Source organism: Pongo abelii, chromosome 4 (assembly GCF_028885655.2).
Source record: "Pongo abelii isolate AG06213 chromosome 4, NHGRI_mPonAbe1-v2.0_pri, whole genome shotgun sequence".
Lineage (NCBI taxonomy): Eukaryota > Metazoa > Chordata > Mammalia > Primates > Hominidae > Pongo > Pongo abelii.
Genome location: NC_071989.2, coordinates 117,112,423 through 117,139,768, shown reverse-complemented (window position 1 = coordinate 117,139,768; position 27,346 = coordinate 117,112,423). Strand labels below are relative to the sequence as shown.

Below are 27,346 nucleotides of genomic sequence, written 5' to 3'. Positions count from 1 at the left end.
GCTAATATTAATAAGATTTTGATTTACAGAATTTATAAATGTGAAGAGGTTTTGCATTGTAGTGAAAAAAAAGCCTAGATCTGAAGGTAGAAAACCTTGAATGAAGCTCTGAAAACACATGTATCTTCACTAAATCTATGTTCTTTAATCTATAAAATGGTGATAATTACCTCATTAGGCTACTGTGAAGATCAAATGAAAATCTGTACATGAAAGTAATTTGTAAGCTATAACTAGCTAAAAAAATGTAGTTGCTATCATTATTCTCAAGATTGTCTTTCTCAGGAGTACAGATTAAAGAATAACTGTGAGAAATATGAAATTACTTTTATATGATATTTATGTGCTACCCATACTTGGAGACATTTCTAAAACATAAAACCAGAAAGGACTCAATTAAAACACTATTTTTTATATATGTATTCTAACTATTTAAAAATTATCTTATGCTTTATCTCCTGTTCAATCCTTTTTTTATTGTTTTTATTTTATTTTTATTTTTTATTTTTAGATGGGGTCTAGTTCTGTCACCCAGGCTGGAGTACAGTGGCGTGATCTCAGCTCATTGCAACCTCTGCCTCCTGGCTTCAGGTGATTCTCCCACCTCAGCCTCCCAAGTAGGGTTCAAGTGATTCTCTCACCTCAGACTCCCAAGTAGCTGGGATTACAGGTGAGTGCCACTACACCCGACTAATTTTTGTATTTTTAGTAAAAACGGGGTTTCGCCATGTTGCCCAGGCTGGTCTCAAACTCCTGACCTCAAGTTATCCACCTGCCTCAGCCTCCCAAAGTGCTGGGATTACAGGCATGAGCCACTGTGCCTGGCTCAATCTTATAGCAATATGCTTTATGGGTAGACCTAGGATGACCCAGGCCAAGCAGAAGGAAGCAAGGTCATACAGAAAAGTTTTACAAAGAGTTGCTTTGCTTTCTTTTCTGTTTTTGAGCACTGGTTATTAGAACTTCACCTTATAGTAGCAGAAATCACCAGAAACAGAGAGGTGTCAGCCAAAGGCAACTGGACTGGTAAAGTCAAAGGAATAAGGTCAAAGGGTAAGGAATCAGGCCAATTTACAAAGAAATGGGAATAAGACAGGCTTAGAGTGGGAGTCCTGGATTACTGGATAATAGTGGTCCTTGTTTTTAGAGAGTTTTGGTGAGTTGGGGAGGCTATAGTCCATTGCCCCCAAAAATCTTGTTTCCCTTGTTCAAACCCCTTCCAGGGTTCCATCTGTATTTATAATATCCAAATTATTCTGCATGACAATAGATTGAACCATTTGAAATTACCAATATGTAACCACTGCGACTTGCAAAAATGTCAGTTACATATGTCTAATTAAATACAAAAAGCCCCACACTATTAAGAGCGTAAACTTGGAGCCAGACTGCCCGGGTTCAAGAGCTGGTTCTGCCTTAGGTTGCTTATATGATCTGGAGCAAATCACTTAACCTCTCTGTACTTCAGTTTCCTCATCTGTAAAAATGGAAGAATAATAATAGTACATCCTTCAAGGATTTTGTGAGGATTAAGTGAACGAATATACATAGGGTGCCTAAAACTGTGTGGTACAGTAAATGCTGAATAAATGTTACCTACCATTATTATCATCCCTCCAGCTTTATCTCCAACCATTTCCCCACCTGTCTTGACTTTGTGTTCCACAGGTATCAACAATGTATCATTTCTTGAACATCTAATGTAGATAATTACATTTCTGCTTAGTATGCGCCTTCCTATCTTTCTTTACCTGGGTCATTCAGCAATGCTTTTCTTGAGTATTGATTATTATACTAGGCTTTAAAGAAATAATGGTGAACAAAATATACACGGTTTCTGCCCTTATGAAGATCACAATCTCATGGGAGAAACATCTGCTGTTTAAAGACTGTTGGTTACTACCCATTTGGACAAAGACTCTTTCCCTTAGCCATGTCCCCTCCAAAGCTATCCTAGGCAGAGTGAATCATTCTTCCTATGTATTAATCATGTTTCTAGGAACATACTTTTATAGTAGGAGGGCACTTGTTTCAATTATGCATTTACATGCTGTTCCTCCTTCCAAAGCAGATTGTGAACTCATCCAGGAGAGAGACTATATATCCCTCTTCTCAGTGGTTTTAGTGTTGAGCAGAGTTCCTTGGCCGAACTGCTCTTAATGGAAGCACAATCAGTCACCAGCTGGTTGTACTGGCCAACCAATTACCCAAGTTAAATCTGTGTGGGAGCCACCTTTCAAACTTAAAAGAACAAAATCTAGTTTTAACTGCTTGTTTAGGACAGGCCTCTAAAGCAGCTGGGGTGGAAAGGAGTCTAATCATATCAGTATGCCATTTAAAAATAATTTTTCATAAATGACAAAGAAAAACCTTAAGATTATAAAACCTCGTGATGTTACATTTCTATTTCACCCTTTTAATTTTGATAAATACTGTAAAGGAAATTAAATTTATCTTTAAAATTTGAAACTTTATGTTTTATATAAAACTCTACCATTGACTGGGATATTTCTTGTTCTGTGTTTAGTTTTTAAAGCACAGCAGACTAATCAAGTCACAAAATATTACATAGCATGAAACTTTTCTTTGGGTATTCGAGCTGTTATTATACCAACACAATGAAATATTTTTAATATTCATTTACTTTTTCATGCTTCAACTTCATAGGAAAATGAAATCAACACAGGAAACATTCTTTTGTCCTTTCAAGTAAGAGAAAAGAGATACTTAGGAACTGATGTATTCCTTTAAAAATAGAAAAATTATTTATCTATCATCACAACTTAGGAAGAGAGAAAAATTATTCCTGACATCTTAGTCAAACCCTTCAGCTATCATTAATAATTAAGGATACAATTATTAATCAGAGGTAAAAAATAACATCTGTGATTAAAATGCTGGTCTTTAAGAACAAATTTTGGAGTTGAAATATATTTTTAATAACTATCAGCTACATTTGATGCAATCTTTTATACCGAATTTTGTTTATAGGCTTTACAAGAGTGCTGGAAATGGCAGACACTAAAGAGAAACTAGTTGACTGATGGGAAATATGTAGAATGTAGTTTTGTTACATAAATTTGTATTTAGGGAACAATTATCACATAAATGGAGAAGATACAGATAACAAATCTTTCTTGACGTGGTCTTGCTTCAACTTTCAATTTTTCAAATAGTCAAATGTGCTTTCTTTTTTATCTCAGAGATACAGGTAACTGTTTTTAAGACCTTGATAATTATGCAGTACCTTATAAAATTTCTGCCATTTAAAACTGTGAATAAACAAATATTTTTAAAAATATTGCCTTTACTAACCTTTTTTAATTTTTCAAGTAAACCAGCCAAATTCATCATACTATTATCATTTATAAATATTTAGAAATAAGTCTTGAAATAGCTAACAGAGTAATTTTGGCTGTTACTTTACTTGTTTTTGCTGCTGCTGCAAGTTGAATTTTAATAGTTCAGACAAAACTTTTCTGTTTTTCTGTAAGTCACATTATCAGATTTTCTAGCATTGTTTGCATACATTGTTTGCATATCTTCATGATAGTGTTTTTCTCCTCTAAAAGGAACACTTTCTGAAATGAAAGCCAGGAACTTATTGACTGACTTATCTCCTACAGTCACTTTCAAACTTATCAATTTATGATATGCACTTTATCAAGCTAGATAACCCTTTGCCCAAGAACATACTAATATTTACTTTTCAATAAAACTGAAAGTTACAGTATGACAAAAATCCCAACTTAAATACCATGAACATCTTCTACAATGACTTATACATGTTAGAAATCATTTTGGAAACTACATATGAGGACACATGCTTTGGTTATTTAGCAACAGGCTTCCCTCCATACAGCACCCTTTCTATCTGCCCACAGCTCTGCTCTCACCCGCTGTACATTCAGTCTCTGTTCCTGATTTGTTCTTTATTTCAGTTCTCTACTAAGAGGAGCCTGAAGTCTATCCTCAATTCCCATCAGTTGGTTTGGGCTCAGATGACCTGACAGTCCCTTTTCACCAGGTGCTGCCATCTGGGCTATATTCCAAATTGTCAGCATTCTTTTTCCATAAGTATACCAACCATCCTCCAAACCTCTACCCAGAGATCTGTATTCCCCATAGATTGTCTGAGGCCTCTTGGAGATCAACATCAACTTGAATTGGACTAAAGGGTACCTGTTTCCTCAGACACTAGGCATTAGATTTTGGCCTGATGGTCTCCTGTCCTGGGATCTAGGCCTTTTAACAGTCAAAGTAGAGCGGACCTTCCTTCCCTGCCTCCACCTGTTTCTAGCACACTCTTCTCCCATCCTCACAGCAGAACCTGCTGGGGTTAAAGTTCTAAGTCTAAATTTCACTAGAAAGACTATAATGAAGGAATTTTTGTTTTGTTCACTGATGCATCCCAAGTTCCTAGAATAGCTCCTGCCACATAGTAAGCACTCAATAGATTAAATGAATAAATAAACTGAATGCCTTAGCTGTATTTTAATTTTAGTTGCCCCTTTTCAGGAATTTATTCTTTCTTATGGAAATTTCTTCTTTCTTTCTTATGGAAAAAGATTGAGAAATCACAGCCCGTAATATCAGATGTGATATTTGGCTTAGTACCAGCTGCCTATTTTGGTTTTATTTTTGGGAATTGGGTAATTTTTAACTTTGTGAAGATGCCCAGCATTTAGATCCCAATGCCGACAACAAAGTATTTGGTTGTTTCTTTAGAAAAGACAATAATATTGATGATAATAAAAGTAACTGCTTATTGCATATTTACCATAGACACATACTTTAGGGACATTTATCTCATATAATTCTTGCAACAACTTTATGAGATGGGTAACATATAGATGAGATTGAGAAGATGCTGGACAAGTAGCAAAGCCTGAATTTTAACTGGATCTGTCTGAGAGCAAAGTGGTTTTAATTTACATGTCTGGCTACTGTAACAAGGAGTATGCATGATACTAACATGGCTAAACAATGATTCCTAGGCTCTTAACCTAATAACAAAACTATTAGCTAAGAGCACATCAGAAAACAAATATAGATTATTTTCTGTTCTTAGCAACAAATACCATAATGGCATATGATGGCTGCTCAGTTACTATTACTGACAAACTAAAAGCACTCATCAGCATTATTTATAACATCAGTTATGTGGAGAAAAGATATCTCACACACCCAAAAAATAAATACATTATTGATCTCATCTTTCCTATTGGAAGAAAAATTGAAATATTAGAAGAAAAATTGAAATAATGTAAATGTTAAAATTAATGTTCTACATTTTAGATAAAGAAAGCTTAAGGTAATTATCATAACTAATATTACTAATGCTAAAGCTCATTATATGATTAATATTAACCAACTATTGTCTGTCTCCACTGAAGATCACAGGGGAAAAAATCTTATGCTACAGCAAAGGATTATTAAGATTGACAGGGAAGAACTCAATAGCTGTAAAATTTATTCAATACAGAACAAGGTTGTATTAAGGAAGGTTGATAAATCTCTAAACCTTAGAGATCTTTAAAAATAAAATCAGCAATCAGCCATATTCGATGGCTTAATCTAAAGCCCAAATAAATGAACAGTTGAGGTCTTTCAATTTCTACTGCTAAATGCTAAATAATCCTACAATTTTGAACTTGTGAGATTTAATGTGAAATATCTCAAGAGATGATTTACCAGAAAAAAGTTTTTTGAAGTAAAAAATTAGTTTCTCTCTTCTCTAACTTCCTTGAGACAAACATATATCGAGTATCTTCTATGTCAGAGATATAAAGCTGAATAAAACATGGTTACTATGCTGAAGAGCACACAATTTAAGAGATGAGTATATAAATGAAAAGTATAAAGTATAAAACAGCAAGTGATATCACAGTTAGAAACTGCAAATAAACTTTGGGGAAGCAAATTCAAATATTAAAATGTTTATTAAATTCCAGGCACTGTATTAGGCACTGGAGTAAAAAAGATTCCCTTGTCTTCACAGACCTTACAGTCTAAGGCTGTGCTGTTTGGTATGGCAGCCACTAGCCACATATGATTGCTGAACAGCTGAAACATAGCTAGTCCAACTGTGATGTGCATAAGTAAAAAATACACACTGGATTTTGAAAATTTATATGACAAAAGAATGTAAAATTTATCAACAGGCAGCAGGTGGTCAGAAAAAAAAACATAAAATACCTCATTAACAAATTTCACACTAATTGCATGTTAAAATGATAAATTTTTCATGTATCTGTATTGAGTTAATATATTATTTAAACTAATTTCATCTGTTTATTTTTATATCATTTTATTTTCTGTTTCTATTTTTAATGTGGCTACTAAAAATTTTAAAATTACATATGTAATTCATACTACATATCTTGGACAAGGCTAACAGGAAGTACAGACAAATTAACAGAGGACTATATACACTATGACATCTTTAATAAGTGTTATGATAGTGTAGTACAAGAGAGAAGGAAAATACAGAAAAGCCTTCTCAGGGGAAAACTGGTTTCTCTTAAACATCAAAATGTGAGAAAAATATCAATTAAAACTCAAATTATTATATGTCACATATTAAATGCCAAATTTTCTATTAATCAGATGTATTTTCACTATAATATTTACTATGGGATAAAATCTCTAATCATCTTTTAAATCATTTTTAAAAAATGGGATAGGTTTTGTAAAACTATAAAGGTATTTCTACTCCGAATCACTATGAAAGAAAGCATAAGTATAAATGTAAAAAAAAAAACCTATGCACAATTATTAATGCATTGTCCTTCTAAAATATTCATGTATAAATATGAAAATGCAAATTTATTTTTATAAAATTAGAGCATACTACAACTATTATTTGGTACTGTGATTATTTCTCAATAGTAAAAGTACGATCCCATATATGTGAGATGTAGGATATTCCCCAAAATTTGTCATTATAAACAATAATATGATGGGCAACTAAAAACACACATATTTGATGTTTTGATTATTGCCTTAAGACAAATTCTTAGGAGTTGAATTGCTGTGTAAAAGGGTATGCATTTTTAAAGACGTTTGACACATTTTAATAATTCCTATACAAAAAACTTGTACCAATTTATACATCTGCCTAGAGCATATAAGAGTTTGTTCTAAATCAACTTCCTGTTCATGTCCTTTGCTCATTTTTATATTTGCTTTATTTTGTTTTGTAAGAGCTTTTTATATTATGAAATATTAAAATTTAGTTTATCGAATATGTTTCAAACCCTTTTATCCAGGTTTCTAGGTCATCATTTAACAGTGACTGGTTGATTGTTATATGGAAGTAGAAAGCAGTGAAATAAAAGTAGAAAGAGTCATGGAAATCTGAGGAGGTTTTAATAAAATTACCATATGATACAGGACTTTAATATACCATTTTAGGATTCAGAACAAGTCAAAAGTAAACAAGTATATATAGATATGAAAAGTTTTAGAATAATTAATGGGAAAATTAAGATGTATGTTTGTGACACGAAACTCTTAAACTGTAACAAATTTTCCATATTCTCCAATAACTATTATTCAAACAGAACAAACTGCTGAAAAAGTGGAATCATTTATTAAGATTCTCCACCCAGAATTCATTTTGTCATAAGATAAGGTATGAGTATCTGACTTTATTCCTCTGCCACCACCCCAGCTCTACCACCAATAGTTACATAATTGTTCCAACACCATTTATGTAAAATAATTTAAAATAATCCACTGATTTAAAATATCATTTTTACTATATTCTAAATCTTCATATTAGTCTATTTCTTAACAATATACTCTATTTCCACATACACTAAAAATAGTTCTCATTTTTACATATATCCATGTCTACCCACTAGTGCTTTAATTACTATAGCTTTATAAAATGTTTTAACGTATACATGGGAAAGTTCTTTTTCATCCTTCTTTATTTTGCAATGTTTTCTCAATTTTTGTGACATATTTATTTTTCCAGACACACTTTAGAATCATTTTGTAAAGTTTTCAAACAAAAACTTTAAGTTTTGAAAATATATTAAATGTATCCTCCATATATTAAAATAATAATTATAACTCATTTAAGTTTGCATAATATGTGTATTTATTATTTTAGGTACATTGACACCTACATACTATAGAAATTTATGCTTGATTAACCTATGGGTATTGCTGAATAGTAGTGTGGGCATCTTAATACAACCCCCATTCTGTATTGCTACACTGGGGCTTAAACACATGAGAAGTGCATGCTACAAGAGAGCAAACACCAGAATGATGACAAGCTATCTTTTTTACTGATTTTTATTAGGTAACTCCCAAGTATGAATTAGAAATATCATCACATTATCGAGACTAAAGGCAACTGTCTAAAATCACATATTGATAGTAAAAGTGTTTATTGTGAATGACTTATTTAGAAGACTTATTTTAGGTTCCCAAAACTTACAAATGAAAGTTGTCATAAATATTTATAATATGCCAAAACTCATTATTACACGTACAAATGTGAGAATCTGGGAACTGAAAGAATACTATTTCATGATTAAGAAATAGTTCTCAGTATGTCTCTTATAAAAAAAAACTTGTATATCTCACAAAGGTATGATGCTAATGACTTGTGTGATCAATAACTGGGTAAGGAAGGAGAGGGTAGGAAAATATATTTCTTTTCCACGGCTAGGATAAACTTAACCTTCAACACTGTAGCTGCTCAGCACCACTTTTACATTCCACATCTCAATTTAAATGCTAAATCAAAGACTTATAATAATTTCTGATTAACAGTTTTCAACAGAACTGGTAAAAGTTAAAATCAAATATGGATAAAGCAGTACAGTAAAAAAAAGATCAAATAGTTGGTCTATAAACAGTGTTTATACTACCAAAACTAGCAAGAACATACATTAGAATTTCAATATTATGAAAAATAACTTTTAATTAGAGAACACATACATTGATTTTCAGGAGCCTACTTCTGAACATATAGCTGATTCTGGGTCCCTAGTAAAATGTAAAAATTAAGTTTGAACATAAAAATATTTTCATTTTTAATGGCTCCTAATATAGTTAATTAGTAATATTTTTCTAATCTTTAAAAATAAAAATGGAGGCCAAGCATGGTGGCTCACGCCGTAATCCCAGCACTTTGGGAGGCCACGGCAGGTGGATCACGAGCTCAGGAAATCGAGATCATCCTGGCCAACATGGTGAAACCCCGTCTCTAATAAAAATACAAAAAAAATTAGCTGATGTGGTGGCACGTGCCTGTAATCCCAGCTACTCAGGAGGCTGAGGCAGGAGAATCCCTTGAACCTGGGAGGTGGAGATTGCAGTGAGCCAAGATCACGTCACTGCACTCCAGCCTGGCAACAGAGTGAGACTCTGTCTCAAAAAAATAAAAATAAAAATAAAAATAAAAAATAAAAATGGAAACACAGTTGAGGCACATATTATACGAACATTAATATAGTTATTTGAGGTAATACAGACATACAATACACACAGAGACACACTCTGAACTCTTTATTATATGTTCTAATGAAATAGTGTAAATAATCCCCAAAGGTGGATAGTTTTAAAATAATGGATTTTTGTATTGGTATTCAATACAGATACGTGACAAAGCCCTTGTTACCCCAGAGTAACTCTATATTGAAAGATAATCCATGATTAGATGGAAGTGCACACAATAAATATCAATACATATTTACAACATGTGAGAAATAGTCTTGGAACGTTCCCAACACAAGAATGTAGCAGTTAGATTTCTTTGTATTGGAAATACGTGATTTCATGAAAGGCTAAGATAGAGCCTATTATAGCCTTTTCTGCTGGTTGGTAAATCCCTGAATAACCTTTGAAACACAGCCTGGAAACTTGTTCTCCCTAATCTTCACATCGCTAACTCCCTCAGTGCTCAACAAAATGTAGTCTTTCCTGACTTCCTATACTTCCATATAGTTTATTCTTTACACTTTACCTTGTTTGGTTCTATCACAGCATTTATCAAAGCTAGTGTATACCTAATTATTTGTTTCTATACCTGCTTTTTATCTGCCTCCCTTACCTAAGATGAGTTACATAATGACAAGGAGCAATTCAACCAGTACCTACTGTGATGCTTGGCACAAAATAAACAGTCCAGTATCTGCTAACTGAATGAAAAAAGAGATCAGACCTGAGAAGGCTTGTCTCTATTCACTGCAAGTTCATACCCATGAGAGACAGAATCAGCAATAAATTATTATTCATTAATCAATCCCTTTCTTGAAAATTAAAAATTATTTTTTTAATTTACAAAATTTTCTCGTAACCATGCTTGGATTTAGACTGGCATAGCCCTGAAATCAAGATCCTAAATTCTTTTTCTTCCAAGAACTTTCTTTGTAGTGGCTCCATGTATAATGGATAAGGTGAATATGTAAACAGAGGATAAAAGCAAAAGAGTATTGCTCCTGTTGCTCTAGCCCTTCTAAGAGGAATGAAGGCTAGAGTGCTTAAAGATACAGCAAGCATGTAAACGGCAGGGTTCCTACCTCCGTGTGCACTTAAAATGGGGCCAAGGGACTAGATGAACAGGTGCAAGGAAGGGGGAAAGGAAGTGCCTAAGCAGCTATCTCACCCTACACTGTGAATGTTTAGCATCTTTTTTCTGTGTTTTACAGGTAAGAACTACAATTATTTCCAAGCACATAATTCTGATTATCCACAGAGAATCCAAAAAAGATCAGGGAGTCTGACAGAAAGTATGGTTTCTGGAACTCAGCCAATTACTGGCTGTATCAGAAAAGAAAAAAAAAAACAGCTATAGATATGAAGTTCTGAGCACTAAGAAATGAATCAGCCATCTGTGGATGTAGCAGTTTCAGCCTTCACCGTTTCATCCTTTCTGACAAAGGTGAAGAACAAAGAGTCCCGAAGAAGTCAGGTGATGCCTAAAAAGAATTTCCAGTTTAGGAAAAAGGATATTAGGAACAATCTGAGAATGTTCTTATTCTAAAACTATTTCTCAAAAGTCTTACATGAGATGATTTACAAAATAAAACACTTGGGAATATCAGGTTTTTAGAAGGACTATATGAAGAGAGAGAGAAAAAATCCAGTTCTGTTACCTTAACATCTCAGAAACAATACTGCTACTACTAAGACCAGCTCACATTTACAGAATGATTAAAATGTTCTAAGCACTGTGCCAAACACTTTACACTGAATCTTCACCAATCTTCTATAAGTGCTATTATTATCCTAATTTCATAGACTGTGTTATATGTGAGTTTGGCGAGGGAAAGATGGTCTGAAATTATATTATTTTAAAAATATGACTGCAGTAGGAAGAGACACTGAACTTAGTCACAGATGTTTACAGGTTTGAATATAAGATACTTTTAAGAAAAATTCAGTAAACTTATTTATGTAAAACCATTTACATAAATAGATAAAATATTTAAATCACAATTAATTTTCACAATGATTATGATTTTATGGTTATGGAATTATCCAAATAATACTTCACAAAACGTTGGAACTTATCATAGTATGTAAAGAGTTCTAATGTATGTATGTAAGAGGAAAAAAAAAGATAAGAATTCTAAATATTTAATTCATGGGGTGTTAGAATCTTGAGAACAGAAAGTTTAGTGAAAGAATAAAGTCATTTGTTTTAAGACTTTTCCTACTGATTAGCAGTCAACTTCTATCTTTTTTCTTTTTTCTTTTTTTTTTTTTTGAGACAGAGTCTTGCTCTGTCGCCCAGGCTGGAGTGCAGTGGTACAATCTCGGCTCACTGCAAGCTCTGCCTCCTGGGTTCACGCCATTCTCCTGCCTCAGCCTCCTGAGGAGCTGGGACTACAGGGGCCCGCCACTATGCCCGGCTAATTTTTTGTATTTTTAGTAGAGACGGGGTTTCACCGTGTTAGCCAGAATGGTCTCGATCTCCTGACCTCGTGATCCACCTGTCTCGGCCTCCCAAAGTGTTGGGATTACAGGCGTGAGCCGCCGCACCCGGCCCAACTTCTATCTTAAAAGGAATGTTTATGTTTCTAATCTTGTATTTTCTTCCTTTTAAGTGTTTTTCTTCCTAAATAACTGGCCCAGAGTCACAGTTTTGAGAACTTGATTTAAGGCTGCTGTCAATCAGGAAGGGTAGCAAAACAACAACAACAACAACACTATTAAAAAATGTCTGTCTTCTAAGAAATGACAAACAATTGTATAGCTGGAAGATATTATGCTTCAAAGAACAACTGATACTTTTCTGAATACAGAGGAAGAGAGGAGGCTCCACAAAGTCATTCTGGGCAATTTACATTGGGGTTTAATGAATAACTCCTTCCATCTCACAAGTACACAAAGAGTTCATAAGCCTTAAGAACCAACAGTCTAAGCACAAGCCACTTAATGGAAATATTGCTAATAATTTCCCACAGCATTTAGTTAATGAAAGTCTTCCTTCCAACTGATTATTATAACAAAGGTAAAGAAAACTGCCAAGCACCTAGTTTTTTGTTCCTTTTAATATGTCTTTTTTGAGACAGGGTCTTGCTCTGTTGCCCAGGCTGGGGTGCAATGGCACAATCATAGCACACTACAGCCTCAACCTCCCAGGTTCTGTCAATTTTCCCACCTCAGCCTTTTGTAGCTGGGATTACAGACACACACCATCATGCCCTGCTATTTTTTTTTTTTTTTTGTATTTTTTGTAGAGATCAGGTTTTGCCATGTTGCTCAGGTTAGTCTCAAACTCCTGGACTCACTGATCTACCTCGGTCTCCCAAAGTGCTGGGATTACAGGCATGAGCCACTGCGCCATGCTCTTTTAATAGTTCTTGCATTATCAATGTAAACATAATGTAAACATACAAATGTAAACATAGAACAACATAAGCCCACAGTGTAACTAGATACTAAGATGTTCAATAACAGGTTAAAATGTTCTCCAGACAAAAGGAGCAATGATCAAAATGTAAATTCACCTTCTTTTGCCCAGCAGTCACTGATAATAGAATTAAATTTCAGTCTGATAGATAATATAAGAAGATAGAAATAATAAGTTAGAAAGCAGGAGAATGGAATTAAAGTATAGAATCTTTATTAGTTTTCTCTTTGCTTGTTAGTTTGTTTATATAACCAGTGGTAAGTTGACATCAGTTTAAATAAAATAATTTGTTATATTATTTGGAAGCCTCATAATCTCAAATTTAAAAACATACAAGAGATATACAAAAAAATAAAAAGCAAGAAATTAAAATATAGCACCAGAAAAAAGTCACCTTCACTGAAAAAAAAAAACAAACAAGGCTGGGCGCTGTGGCTCACACCTGTAATCCCAGCACTTTGGGAGGCTGAGGTGGGTGGATCACGAGGTCAGATCAAGACCATCCTGGCTAACACGGTGAAACCCCGTCTCTAATAAAAATACAAAAAAATTAGCTGGGCATGGTGGCGGGTGCCTGTAGTCCCAGCTACTCAGGAGGCTGAGGTAGGAGAACGGTGTGAACCTGGGAGGCGGAGCTTGCAGTGAGCCAAGACAGCACCACTGCACTCCAGCCTGGGCGACAGAGCAAGATTCCATCTCAAAAACAAACAAACAAACAAACAAAAAAACAAGACAGGAAGGAAGGAAATAAGAGGGGACCACAAAACAACCAGAAAATAACAAAATGGCAGGAGTAAGTCCTTACTTATCAGTAACATTGAATGTAAGTGGACTAAACTCTCCAATCAAAACGTATAGAGTGGCTGAATGGATTAATAAAAAAAAGACCCAATGGTCTACTGCCTACAAGAAAAACACTTCATCTATAAAGACACACATATCCTGAAAATAAAAGGATGAAAAAAGATATTCCGTGCAAGCAGAAACCAAAAACGAGCAAAGGTAGCTATACTTATATCACAACAAATAGGTTTCAAGACAAAAACTAAAAAAGAGACAAAGAAGGTCATTACATAATGAAAAAGGGGTCAATTCAGCAAGATACACAACAATTATAGATATGTATGCACCCAACACTTGAGCACCCAGATATATAAAGCAAATATTATTAGGGCTAAAGAAAGAGTTAGACCCCAATACAACAATAGCCAGAGCTGTCAACACCCCACTTTCAGCATTGGACATATCATCCATACAGAAAATGAACAAAGACACATTGGACTTAATCAGCACTATATACCAATCGGACCTAATAGATATTTACAGAACGTTTCACCAAAGGCTGCAGAACATGACTTTTTTTTTCCTCAGCACATGGATCATTCTCAAGGACAGACCATATATTAGGAAGCAAAATAAGTCTAAAAACAGGAAAACAGGATTAAAAATTGAAATAAAGTACATCTTCTCTGACAACAATTGAATAAAACTAGAAATCAAAATCAAGAAGAATTTTGGAACTATACAAACACACGGAAATTAAACAATATGCTCCCAAATGACCAGTGAATCAATGAAGAAATTAAGAAGGAAATTTAAAAATGTCCTGATACAATTGATATGGAAACACAACATACCAAAACCTGTAAGATACAGCAAAAGCAGTACTAAGAGGGAAGTTTAGAGCTATAAGGGCCTATATCAAAATAGTGGAAAAATTTCAAATAAACAACTTAATGATGTTAACTGAAAGAACTAGAAAAGTAAGAACAAACTAAACCAAAATAAGAAGAAATAGTAACGATCGGGGAAGATAAATGAAATTGAAATAAAGAAAATACAAAAGGCTAACAAAATGAAAAGTTTTTTTTTTTTTTAAGATAAAATGGATACACCTTTAGCCAGACTAAGAAAAAAAGAGAAGACCCAAATAAAATCGAAAATGAAAAAGGAAACATTATAACTGATACTGCCAAAATTCAAAGGATCATTAGCAGCTACTATGAGGAACTATAAGCCAATACATTTAAAAACTTAGAAGAGATGGATAAATTCCTAGACACATAAAACCTACCAAGGTTGAACCATGAAGAAATCCAAATTCTGAACAGAGCAATAACAAGTAATGAGACTAAAGCCACTATAAAAAATCGTCCAGAAAAGAAAATCCTAGGACCTGATGGCTTCACTGCTGAATTTTACCAAACATTTAAAGAAAAATGTTAATCCTACTGAAACTATTCCTGCCCCCCAAAAATACAGGAAGAAGGAATACTTCCAAACTCATTCTATGAGGCCACTATTAACCTGATACCAAAACTGGATAAAGACACATCAAAAAAAGAAAACTACAGGTCAATATCCCTGATGAACATTGATGCAAAAATCCTCAAAGTAAGAATAAACTGAATTCTATGACACATTAAAAAGATCATTCATCATGACCAAGTGGGATTTATCCCAAGGTGAAAAGATGGTCCAACATACATGCAACTCGATCAATGTGACATATCATATCAACAGAATGGAGGACAAAAACCATATTATCATTTCAATTGATGTTGAAAATGCATTTGACAAAATTCAACATGTTTTCATGATAAAAACCCTCAGAAAACTTGGTATAGAAGAAACATAGCTCAACATATTAAAAGCCATATATGACAGACCCACTGCTAGTATAATACTGAATGGGGAAAAACTGAAAGCCTTTCCTCTAAGATCTAGAACATGACAAGGATGCCCACACTTTCATTAGTGTTACTCAACATAGTATGGAATTCCTAGCTAGAGCAATCAGACAAGAGAAAGAAATAAAGAGCATCCAAACTGGAAAAGGAAAAGTCAAATTATCCTTGTGTGAAGATGATATACTCTTATATTTGAAAATACCTAAAGACTCCACCAAAGACTATGAGAACTAACAAAATACATTCAGTAAAGTCATGGGATACAAAATCAACATACACAAATTAGTAGCATTTCCATATGCCAACAGCAAACAAGTTGAAAAAGAAATCAAGAAAGTAGTTTCATTTACAATAGCTACAGATAAAATTAAATAGCTAAGAATCAACTAATCAAATAAGCAAAAGATGTCTATAATGAAAACTATAAAACATTGGTGAAATACGGCCATCAGAGAAATGCAAATCAAAACCACAATGAGATACCATCTCACACCAGTTAGAATGGCAATCATTAAAAAGTCAGGAAACAACAGGTGCTGGAGAGGATGTGGAGAAATAGGAACACTTTTACACTGTTGGTGGGACTGTAAACTAGTTCAACCCTTGTGGAAGTCAGTGTGGCGATTCCTCAGGGATCTAGAACTAGAAATTCCATTCGACCCAGCCATCCCATTACTGGGTATATACCCAAAGGACTATAAATCATGCTGCTATAAGGACACATGCACACGTATGTTTATTGTGGCATTATTCACAATAGCAAAGACTTGGAACCAACCCAAATGTCCAACAATGATAGACTGGATTAAGAAAATGTGGCACATATACACCATGGAATACTATGCAGCCATAAAAAATGATGAGTTCATGTCCTTTGTAGGGACATGGATGAAATTGGAAATCATCATTCTCAGTAAACTATCGCAAGAACAAAAAACCAAACACCGCATATTCTCACTCATAGGTGGGAATTGAACAATGAGAACACATGGACACAGGAAGGGGAACATCACACTTCGGGGACTGTTGTGGGGTGGGAGGAGGGGGGAGGGATAGCATTGGGAGATATACCTAATGCTAGATGACGAGTTAATGGGTGCAGCGCACCAGCATGGCACATGTATACATATGTAACTTACCTGCACATTGCGCACATGTACCATAAAACCTAAAGTATGATAATAATAATAATAATAATAATAAAAGATAATAAAAAATAAAAAATAAAATAAAAAATAAAAATACATATACTAAACACCCCCCCCAAAAAAAATTGGTGAAATAAATTGAACACAAAAAATGAAAAAATATTCCATGTTCATGAACTGAAGGAATCAATATTGTTAAAAAGTCCATACAACCCAAAGCAATCAACAAACTCATTGCAATTCCTATCTAAATACCAATGGCATTCTTCACAGAAATAATGAAAACAAAGCTAAAATTTAGATGGAACCACAAAAGACCCAGAATAGTCAATGCTTTCCTGAGCAAAAAGAACAGAATTGGAGGAAACACATTACCTGACTGTAAAATATACTACAGAGCTATAGTACCCAAAACAGAACGGTACTGGCATTAAACATAGACACAAAGACCATTGTTAACAAAATAGAGAACACAGAAACAACTCCATACATCTACAGCAAACTCACTTTTGACAAAGAGAGCATACATTAGAGAAAGGACGGTCTCTTCAATAAATGGTGTTGAGAAAACTGGAGATCCATGTGCAGAAGAATGAAACTAAACCCTTATCTCTTGCCATATACAAAAATAAAATCAAAGCAGATTAAATACTTAAATCTAAGACTTCAGTCTGTGAAACCACTAAAAGAAAACATTGGAGAAACTCTCCAGGACATTGGGCTGATTCTTCAGTAATACCTCACAAGCACAGGCAACCAAAGCAAACATGGACAAATGTGATCAAATCAAGTTAAAAAGCTTCTGCACAGCAAAGAAAATAAAGTGAAGAGATAATACAGAAGAAAATACTTGCTAACTATCCTTGTGACAAGAGGTTAATAACTAGAATACAGAAGGAGCTCAGACAACTCTATAGGAAAGAAAAATCTAATGATCCACTTTAAAAATAGGCAAAAGATCTGAGTAGGCATTTCTCAAAAGACATAAAAAGCGCCAATAGGCATATGAAAAGGTGCTCAACATCACTGACCATCAGAGAAATGCAAATCAAAGCTAAAATGAGATATCATCTCATGCCAATTAAAACGATTTCTATCTAAAAGACAGGCAATCACAAATGCTGGTGAAGATGTGGAGAAAAAGGAACTCTTGGCACACTATTTGTAGGAATATACATTGATACAAACACTATGCACCCAATACAAGAGCACCCAGATTCATAAAGCAAGTCCTTAGAGACCTACAGAGACTTAGACTCCCACACAATAATAATAGGAGACTTTAACACCCCACTGTCAACATTAGACAGATCAACGAGACAGAAAGTTAACAAGGATACCCAGGAATTGAACTCAGCTCTGCACCAAGCAGACCTAACAGACATCTACAGAACTCTCCACCCCAAATCAACAGAATATATGTTCTTTTTAGCACCACACTGCACTTATTCCAAAATTGACCACATGGTTGGAAGTAAAGCTCTCCTCAGCAAATGTAAAAGAACAGAAATTACAACAAAGTGTCTCTCAGACCACAGTGCAATCAAACTAGAACTCAGGATTAAAAACTCACTCAAAACCGCTCAACTACATGGAAACTGAACAACCTGCTCCTGAATGACTACTCAGTACATAACAAAATGAAGGCAGAAATAAAGATGTTCTTTGAAACCAACGAGAGCAAAGACACAACATACCAGAATCTCTGGGACACATTCAAAGCAGTGTGTAGAGGGAAATTTATAGCACTAAATGCCCACAAGAGAAAGCAGGGAAGATCTAAAATTGACACCCTAACATCATAATTAAAAGAACTAGAGAAGCAAGAGCAAACACATTCAAAAGCTAGCAGAAGGCAAGAAATAACTAAGATCAGAGCAGAACTGAAGGAGATAGAGACACAAAACACCCTTCAAAAAATCAATGAATCCAGGAGCTGGTTTTTTGAAAAGATCAACAAAATTGACAGACCGCTAGCAAGACTAATAAAGAAAAAAAGAGAGAAGAATCAAATAGATGCAATAAAAAATGATAAAAGGGATATCACCACCAATCCCACAGAAATACAAACTACCATTAGAGAATACTATAAACACCTCTATGCAAATAAACTAGAAAATCTAGAAGAAATGGATAAATTCCTGGACACATACACCCTCCCAAGACTAAACCAGGAAGAAATTGAATCCCTGAATAGACCAATAACAGGAGCTGAAATTGAGACAATAATTAATAGCTTACCAACCAAAAAGAGTCCAGGACCAGATGGATTCACAGCCGAATTCTACCAGAGGTACAAGGAGGAGCTGGTACCATTCCTTTTGAAACTATTCCAATCAATAGAAAAAGAGGGAATCCTCCCTAACTCATTTTATGAGGCCAGCATCATCCTGATACCAAAGCCTGACAGAGACACAGCAAAAAAAGAGAATTTTAGACCAATATCCTTGATGAACACTGATGCAAAAATCCTCAATAAAATACTGGCAAGCCGAATCCAGCAGCACATCAAAACGCTTATCCACCATGATCAAGTGGGCTTCATCCCTGGGATGCAAGGCTGGTTCAACATATGAAAATCAATAAACGTAATCCAGCATATAAACAGAACCAATGACATAAACCATATGATTACTCAATAGATGAAGAAAAGGACTTTGACAAAATTCAACAACCCTTCATGCTAAAAACTCTCAATAAATTAGGTATTGATGGGACGTATCTCAAAATAAGAGCTATCTATATGACAAACCTACAGCCAATATCATACTGAATGGGCAAAAACTGGAAGCATTCCCTTTGAAAACTGTCACAAGATGGGGATGCCCTCTCTCACCACTCCTATTCAACATAGTGTTGGAAGTTCTGGCTAGGGCAATCAGGCAGGAGAAGGAAATAAAGGGCATTCAATTAGGAAAAGAGGAAGTCAAATTGTCCCTGTTTGCAGATGACATGATTGTATATCTAGAAAACCCTATCATCTCAGCCCAAAATCTCCTTAAGCTGATAGGCAACTTCAGCAAAGTCTCAGGATACAAAATCAATGTACAAAGATCACAAGCATTCTTATACACCAATAACAGACAAACAGAGAGCCAAATCATGAGTGAACTCCCATTCACAATTGCTTCAAAGAGAATAAAATACCTAGGAATCCAACTTACAAGGGATGTGAAGGACCTCTTCAAAGAGAACTACAAACCACTGCTCAAGGAAATAAAAGAGGATACAAACAAATGGAAGAACATTCCATGCTCATGGGTAGGAAGAATCAATATCGTGAAAATGGCCATACTGCCCAGGTAATTTATAGATTCAATGCCATCCCCATCAAGCTACCAATGACTTTCACTATCCAGGGAAGAGATCAAAATAATATACAGCAAATTATTATAAAAATTTAGGCATATAAATCTTATTTCCAGAAGCCTTATTTTACATAAGAATGATATGAGTTTATCACAAAATGACAGAAGTACACAACAATGTCCTTATGGTTTATAAGACCTTGATATTTCCCTGTTTCACATGAAATAGTGGAATTATAGGGTGTAGAGAATTACCAACACATGAATTATTGTTTTGTAGTCACTATTTCTTCTGACCCACAGAATCTTATACAATGATTTCGTCCAATGTACAGAGAAATAGACTTAAGTAGGCTAAACATTTAATGGTAAAGGTCATTAAATCTTTCTGGTTTGCCATACTAGAATGGTTCTTTTTCCTTCAGGAATACATTCTGAATTGTACCATTGTAAGTATAATGGAGTTAACATACTATATCTGAGAAAGAATAAGTAGTGCCAACAAAGTCCCTTAAAATAAAGGTAAAATCGCGTATGAAAGATGAAGTGGAAAGCTAAAAGCCTGGATAAATTGTCTCACAAAAGGTTCCCTTCCAAAAGTTCTGACACTTATGACAGAAAATAGCAAAACCATAAACTTAAAAATTCTATTCATATTCTGTTCTTTGGCCTTTTTAAAAAGCATAATCACAAAAATATGTATTTATTATTCATTTCACTTTAGTCTTTACTCTGAACTGCTGATAATTTTCATTCATACAAAAAGTGGAAAATAACATTATGTTTAAAAATGCCATTTGTCTTCAAACTATGTTTGTCTTTACTTACAAAGAGTGACATCCTGAAGCCAAAATGCAATGCAAATGTTTTATGTGTAGGAAGACAGGCTGCATCAGTAACAATTATCTTGAAATATGGTGGCAGCCTATAATCAATGACATCAGCAGAAGCAACATGTAAACAGAATAAGGCAAAATAGCAACATTTTAAATGAATAACTTGATGCAGATTTGGTTTAATTCACCAGGTGGGCTTTAGAACTGAAAGAATCATTGATTCCTTAACATTTTAGATGACATACACGTTGTCAAAATATACTTTCTTTTTTTTTTATTTTTTTTTATTTTTTTTTCTTTTATTATTATTATTATTATTATTATTATTATTATACTTTAGGTTTTATGGTACATGTGCCCAATGTGCAGGTAAGTTACATATGTATACATGTGCCATGCTGGTGCGCTGCACCCACCAACTCGTCATCTAGCATTAGGTATATCTCCCAATGCTATCCCTCCCCCCTCCCCCCAACCCACAACAGTCCCCGAAGTGTGATGTTCCCCTTCCTGTGTCCATGTGTTCTCATAGTTCAATTCCCACCTATGAGTGAGAATATGCGGTGTTTGGTTTTTTGTTCTTGCGATAGTTTACTGAGAATGATGATTTCCAATTTCATCCATGTCCCTACAAAGGACATGAACTTATCATTTTTTATGGCTACATAGTATTCCATGGTGTATATGTGCCACATTTTCTTAATCCAGTCTATCATTGTTGGACATTTGGGTTGGTTCCAAGTCTTTGCTATTGTGAATAATGCCGCAATAAACATACGTGTGCATGTGTCCTTATAGCAGCATGATTTATAGTCCTTTGGGTATATACCCAGTAATGGGATGGCTGGGTCGAATGGAATTTCTAGTTCTAGATCCCTGAGGAATCGCCACACTGACTTCCACAAGGGTTGAACTAGTTTACAGTCCCACCAACAGTGTAAAAGTGTTCCTATTTCTCCACATCCTCTCCAGCACCTGTTGTTTCCTGACTTTTTAATGATTGCCATTCTAACTGGTGTGAGATGGTATCTCATTGTGGTTTTGATTTGCATTTCTCTGATGGCCAGTGATGGTGAGCATTTTTTCATGTGTTTTTTGGCTGCATAAATGTCTTCTTTTGAGAAGTGTCTGTTCATGTCCTTTGCCCACTTTTTGATGGGGTTGTTTGTTTTTTTCTTGTAAATTTGTTGGAGTTCATTGTAGATTCTGGATATTAGCCCTTTGTCAGATGAGTAGGTTGCAAAAATTTTCTCCCATTTTGTAGGTTGCCTGTTCACTCTGATGGTAGTTTCCTTTGCTGTGCAGAAGCTCTTTAGTTTAATTAGATCCCATTTGTCAATTTTGGCTTTTGTTGCCATTGCTTTTGGTGTTTTAGACATGAAGTCCTTGCCCATGCCTATGTCCTGAATGGTATTGCCTAGGTTTTCTTCTAGGGTTTTTATGGTTTTAGGTCTAACATTTAAGTCTTTAATCCATCTTGAATTGATTTTTGTATAAGGTGTAAGGAAGGGATCCAGTTTCAGCTTTCTACATATGGCTAGCCAGTTTTCCCAGCACCATTTATTAAAAAGGGAATCCTTTCCCCATTTCTTGTTTTTCTCAGGTTTGTCAAAGATCAGATGGTTGTAGATGTAATCCAGCATATAAACAGAACCAAAGACAAAAACCACATGATTATCTCAATAGATGCAGAAAAGGCCTTTGACAAAATTCAACAACCCTTCATGCTAAAAACTCTCAATAAATTAGGAACTGATGGGACGTATCTCAAAATAATAAGAGCTATTTATGACAAACCCACAGCCAATATCATACTGAATGGGCAAAAACTGGAAGCATTCCCTTTGAAAACTGGCACAAGACAGGGATGCCCTCTCTCGCCACTTCTATTCAACATAGTGTTGGAAGTTCTGGCCAGGGCAATTAGGCAGGAGAAGGAAATCAAGGGTATTCAATTAGGAAAAGAGGAAGTCAAATTGTCCCTGTTTGCAGATGACATGATAGTATATCTAGAAAACCCTATTGTCTCAGCCCAAAATCTCCTTAAGCTGATAAGCAACTTCAGCAAAGTCTCAGGATACAAAATCAATGTGCAAAAATCACAAGCATTCTTATACATCAATAACAGACAAACAGAGAGCCAAATCATGAGTGAACTCCCATTCACAATTGCTTCAAAGAGAATAAAATACCTAGGAATCCAACTTACAAGGGATGTGAAAGACCTCTTCAAGGAGAACTACAAACCACTGCTCAAGGAAATAAAAGAGGATACAAACAAATGGAAGAACATTCCATGCTCATGGGTAGGAAGAATCAATATCATGAAAATGGCCATCCTTCCCAAGGTAATTTACAGATTCAATGCCATCCCCATCAAGCTACCAATGACTTTCTTCACAGAATTGGAAAAAACTACTTTAAAGTTCATATGGAACCAAAAAAGAGCCCGCATCGCCAAGTCAATCCTAAGCCAAAAGAACAAAGCTGGAGGCATCACGCTACCTGACTTCAAACTATACTACAAGGCTACAGTAACCAAAACAGCATGGTACTGGTACCAAAACAGAGATATAGATCAATGGAACAGAACAGAGCCGTCAGAAATAATGCCACATATCTACAAAATATACTTTCAAACAGAAATGAAGCAATACATTGACACTGTTATTTTTTTTTTCGTTTTTTTTTTTTTTTTTGGTGGGCAGGGGGGGTAATCTGACAGAGCATTCTCCATAAAAAGGGAAAAGAGAAAATCTATGAAGCAACAGAAACAAGTTTTAAACAAAGCCTATAGATAAAATAATTCTTTTATAACTGAAGTCTAGAGTCAGTACTACTACATTGCTTTTCGACATCTATCAGTAAAGAAAACTAGCAAACATCGTTTCACAGGTTTCCATCTCCCAGTATAGGTTACAGATTTTTGGAAGCGTGGCGATCTCTTCAGGACACTGCTACCATTAGAGCGAGGTGGCCAAGGGAGCAGAGACACTGTAACTCAAAAAAGGCCCCCAGCACACTCCCTTTGAGTTCATGTATCCAATCTGTTGAAAGAAATATTTCCCCAATTCAAGCCACTTTAATTTCTTTGGTATCTCATCATTTCATGTTATTATATATTCTGGTTGAATGTGTATGTCTCACATCTTCTTTTATATGAAAAACCTCCTGATGGAAAAGAAATTTTTATTTATTATAGAATTCTCTGTTAGAACTAACACTATGCCTACCACAGAGTAGACCAAGGCTTAAGAAAAAGAGGAGAGGGGTAAGAAGAAAAGGAAAGAGTTTACAGTAGTATTTGTGTAAGTGGTATTTTTATAATTTTGAATTATAAACAGAAAGCATCTAATTACCAAGTTTACGAATAAAAATACCACAAACCACAAAACAATTGGAAGCTGAAAATTCTGATTTTTCTGAAAGAACAGAGGAGTCGCGCCAAACAAACAAACAAAAACTGCACAAAATCTGTCTGGAAACTTACTTATAGAGATGTCTAAAAATAACTTGAACTATTTCCAAATTTTAGGTTGAATAACTTGAGGATAACAATTATTATAAACGAACATAAAAAAATCTCCTAGGTGAAGAGATAATTAGTTAAGATAAGATACCACTTACTTTGCTATGTCCATGCAAATCCTTTTCCACTTGGAACTGCCTAGGCTGGTGAATAGGTATGGCAGTATTACTTGGAAAATACCTGGTTTCAATTTGGATCTGAGAAACCTAGGAGTCACCTTCACCCACCATCACCAACCTATCAATAAATCATATTGATTCTACTTCCTAAATAGTCTTTAATTTTATATCTTTTTCCTATCACTACTATAGTTTAGGCCTTTCTCATCTTTTGCCTAACAGGTCTCTCTGGTCTTACATGTTTACAAATTTTCATGATAAAAATGTTACTCTTCATTAGCAACAAGCATTTAATGACTACTGTGTTAGGGCCTGAGAAATTTAAATAAAATAATTACTTTTATAATATCTCCTATGAGGACAGTCAAGAATTGAAATAAATTCATTATTAGCAACAAAATATCTACTGGCTTCTCCATTAAGAACCAATGTGGAGGAGGGAGGGATGGTAGAATGGAGGGAAGAAAGGAGGGAAAGAAGGAAGAAGGCAATCTATACACTCAAATGGCTAACAAAAGTAGTTGGTAAAACAAGACCTTCATTTTAGAAGATAACAGGGCATAATACAAACAATAGGGACAGAGAGAATGAGGGGAAGTTGATGAGGTGGGAGTGGAAATGATTTGAGCACAGCCTCAAAGGAAAATTAAAGATAGATATGCTGAGAAGAGGGATGCTTTTGTTCTCATTTTAGAGTATGGGTCTGTAAAAACATGGCCGATGATCCAAATCCAGTCTGCTTTATTTTTTTGGCAAAAAAAAATTTTATTGAAACAAAGACATGTTCTTTTTACATATTTTCTGTAACTTCTTTCAGAATGGCAGAGTTGAGTAGTTGTGATGGAAACCATATGACCTAGAAAGCCTAAAATATTCAATACAGTGTTTGGCCCTGAAGAAAAACTTACGGAGCAAGGGTTCAATCATTTTTTTTTCTCATCCATTTATTATCCTCAAAAGTTCCAAGTTAAAACCCTGCATGATTATAGATAGCTTCATAAGCAATGAGGTCTTGATATTAGCATATAAAAATGAAAAGAGCAGTACCATTGACTTTAATATCTTTATTAAATATTATTATTTTAATAAAGTTTACTTCTTTCTACTCAAACATCTGCAGGGTTTCACAATTCAAAAGCGATAAATGAAAAATTAATAATTGATAGCTACTGGGAAATAAATTACTCATATTAAATTTAGTCCGGGTATGCTACAATCACCATTTGCCTATATAGTAGTTACAAAAGACATTGTTTATGAATGAAATTAATCAAGTCCTTTTACATTAGAGTGAGGGATTAGTGCAGTGAGTGGGAAAGTAAGTACCCATCACTTCCAATATACAGTTCACTGAGTGGACACACAGACTTTCAATTCTAAGAATGTCACTTTAGCACTAATCATCATTATCACATTTACTTAGAAAGCATAAGGGCAATAGCTTAGAAAAGCCATTCTTAAGGCCTTGATTATATATATTTTTCTATTTTTTTAATCTTGTTTCATCTGTTGCCTATTTCCCATGGCTTTTCTCTTACATATTAAATGACTTAACATTAGATAATGTTTTCAGTATATGCTCTTTGGAGCAAATTAGGGAAATTTATTTTTTCCACTAAATATCATTATCAATGAGTAAGCATTTATAAAGATAAAATATACTTTGTGCTGCAAAAAGTTAAGATTTCTTAACACTTAACCTACCTTTAATTCTTTTGTGCATGAATTACTCAGCTGTACTATGCGCCAGGCATTGTGCTAGGCAAGGGGGATAGTACCTCAACATGAATATAGTTCCACCCTTGAAGAGGTTCCCGGCTTGTGCTGTGCATGCATGGACACATAAAGCAACAATATTTAAACAACTTCAGAAGAACTCAGTAGCTTGAAGAGTTTCCTATGAAAAATTTAAGTAAATTTCTGTTGCCTCAAGAAGTGAAAAGAGAATGTCTTTCCTTCCACAGACACTGCTTAAAAGTAGTGGTTCTCAGACATTTTCATCCAGTAATATAAAATAATTCCTGAAACATCCTGTTTCCTTTGCTTCTTACTGTTTAAAAAATTAGAAAAAGAAATATATTTGAGTAGGTATATATAGTCTACACCGTTTCTGTATCTTTTTCCACTGCTTAATGTAGGACTCCTGATATCCTCAAGTCATAGATATGTAAGCAGAGGTTCCTAGGATAGATCAAGATCAGGCAGGAAAAACCCAGTTTTCGCTTCAGCAAAGACTTAACAAGCCCTCCTCATATTATTAACCTGTTACTATTAACTGAGCAATTGTGGAAGATGAACTCTATATTATTCTGACATCATCAGGCTGGTTCTAGTTTCAGCAGTGATGGGAGCCTATTCTTATCTTTTCTCAAAACCTAGAGGATTTTAGACCATGGCCACATTTTCTTGCATTGGAAATGACAGCCGGACAGGTAGATGGATTAGGAAAGACAGACGATTCAAGAGGGCATGGATATCTATGAAAATGTCAAAGGTTTCATACTACTGAGAAGAGGCTGTATATTTGATATATCAGATCAGAAAGCTGCCTGTCTACTCTTCTTCAGTAGGATGCAGACTAACGGCATCAAGAATAGGAAGTTATAAGATGCACTGCTGGAAACTGCAGTGACCCTTCTGCATTAGACATTCAGAACAGTGAATGTTTAAAACTCTAAAACAGTGATTTAATAAAGATAATGGGAAAAAAGCTAATTCCCCTCTCTCCTCATAAAGACAAGAAAACTAAGGCCAAAACACACCAGCTAAAACTTTCCTAATGTTGCAGTATTTTTCTTCCAAGTAAATAAAATGTTAAAGATGGAAATATGAA

At 34.7% G+C, this 27,346-nt stretch overlaps 1 protein-coding gene across 20 annotated transcripts in view; it reads right to left on the bottom strand.

Annotated features, from left to right (window-relative positions):
- The window catches only part of FER (FER tyrosine kinase), a 450,919-nt gene that overhangs the window by 50,733 nt on the left and 372,840 nt on the right, over positions 1–27,346 (bottom strand). The gene's annotated exons all lie outside the window — the stretch shown is intronic.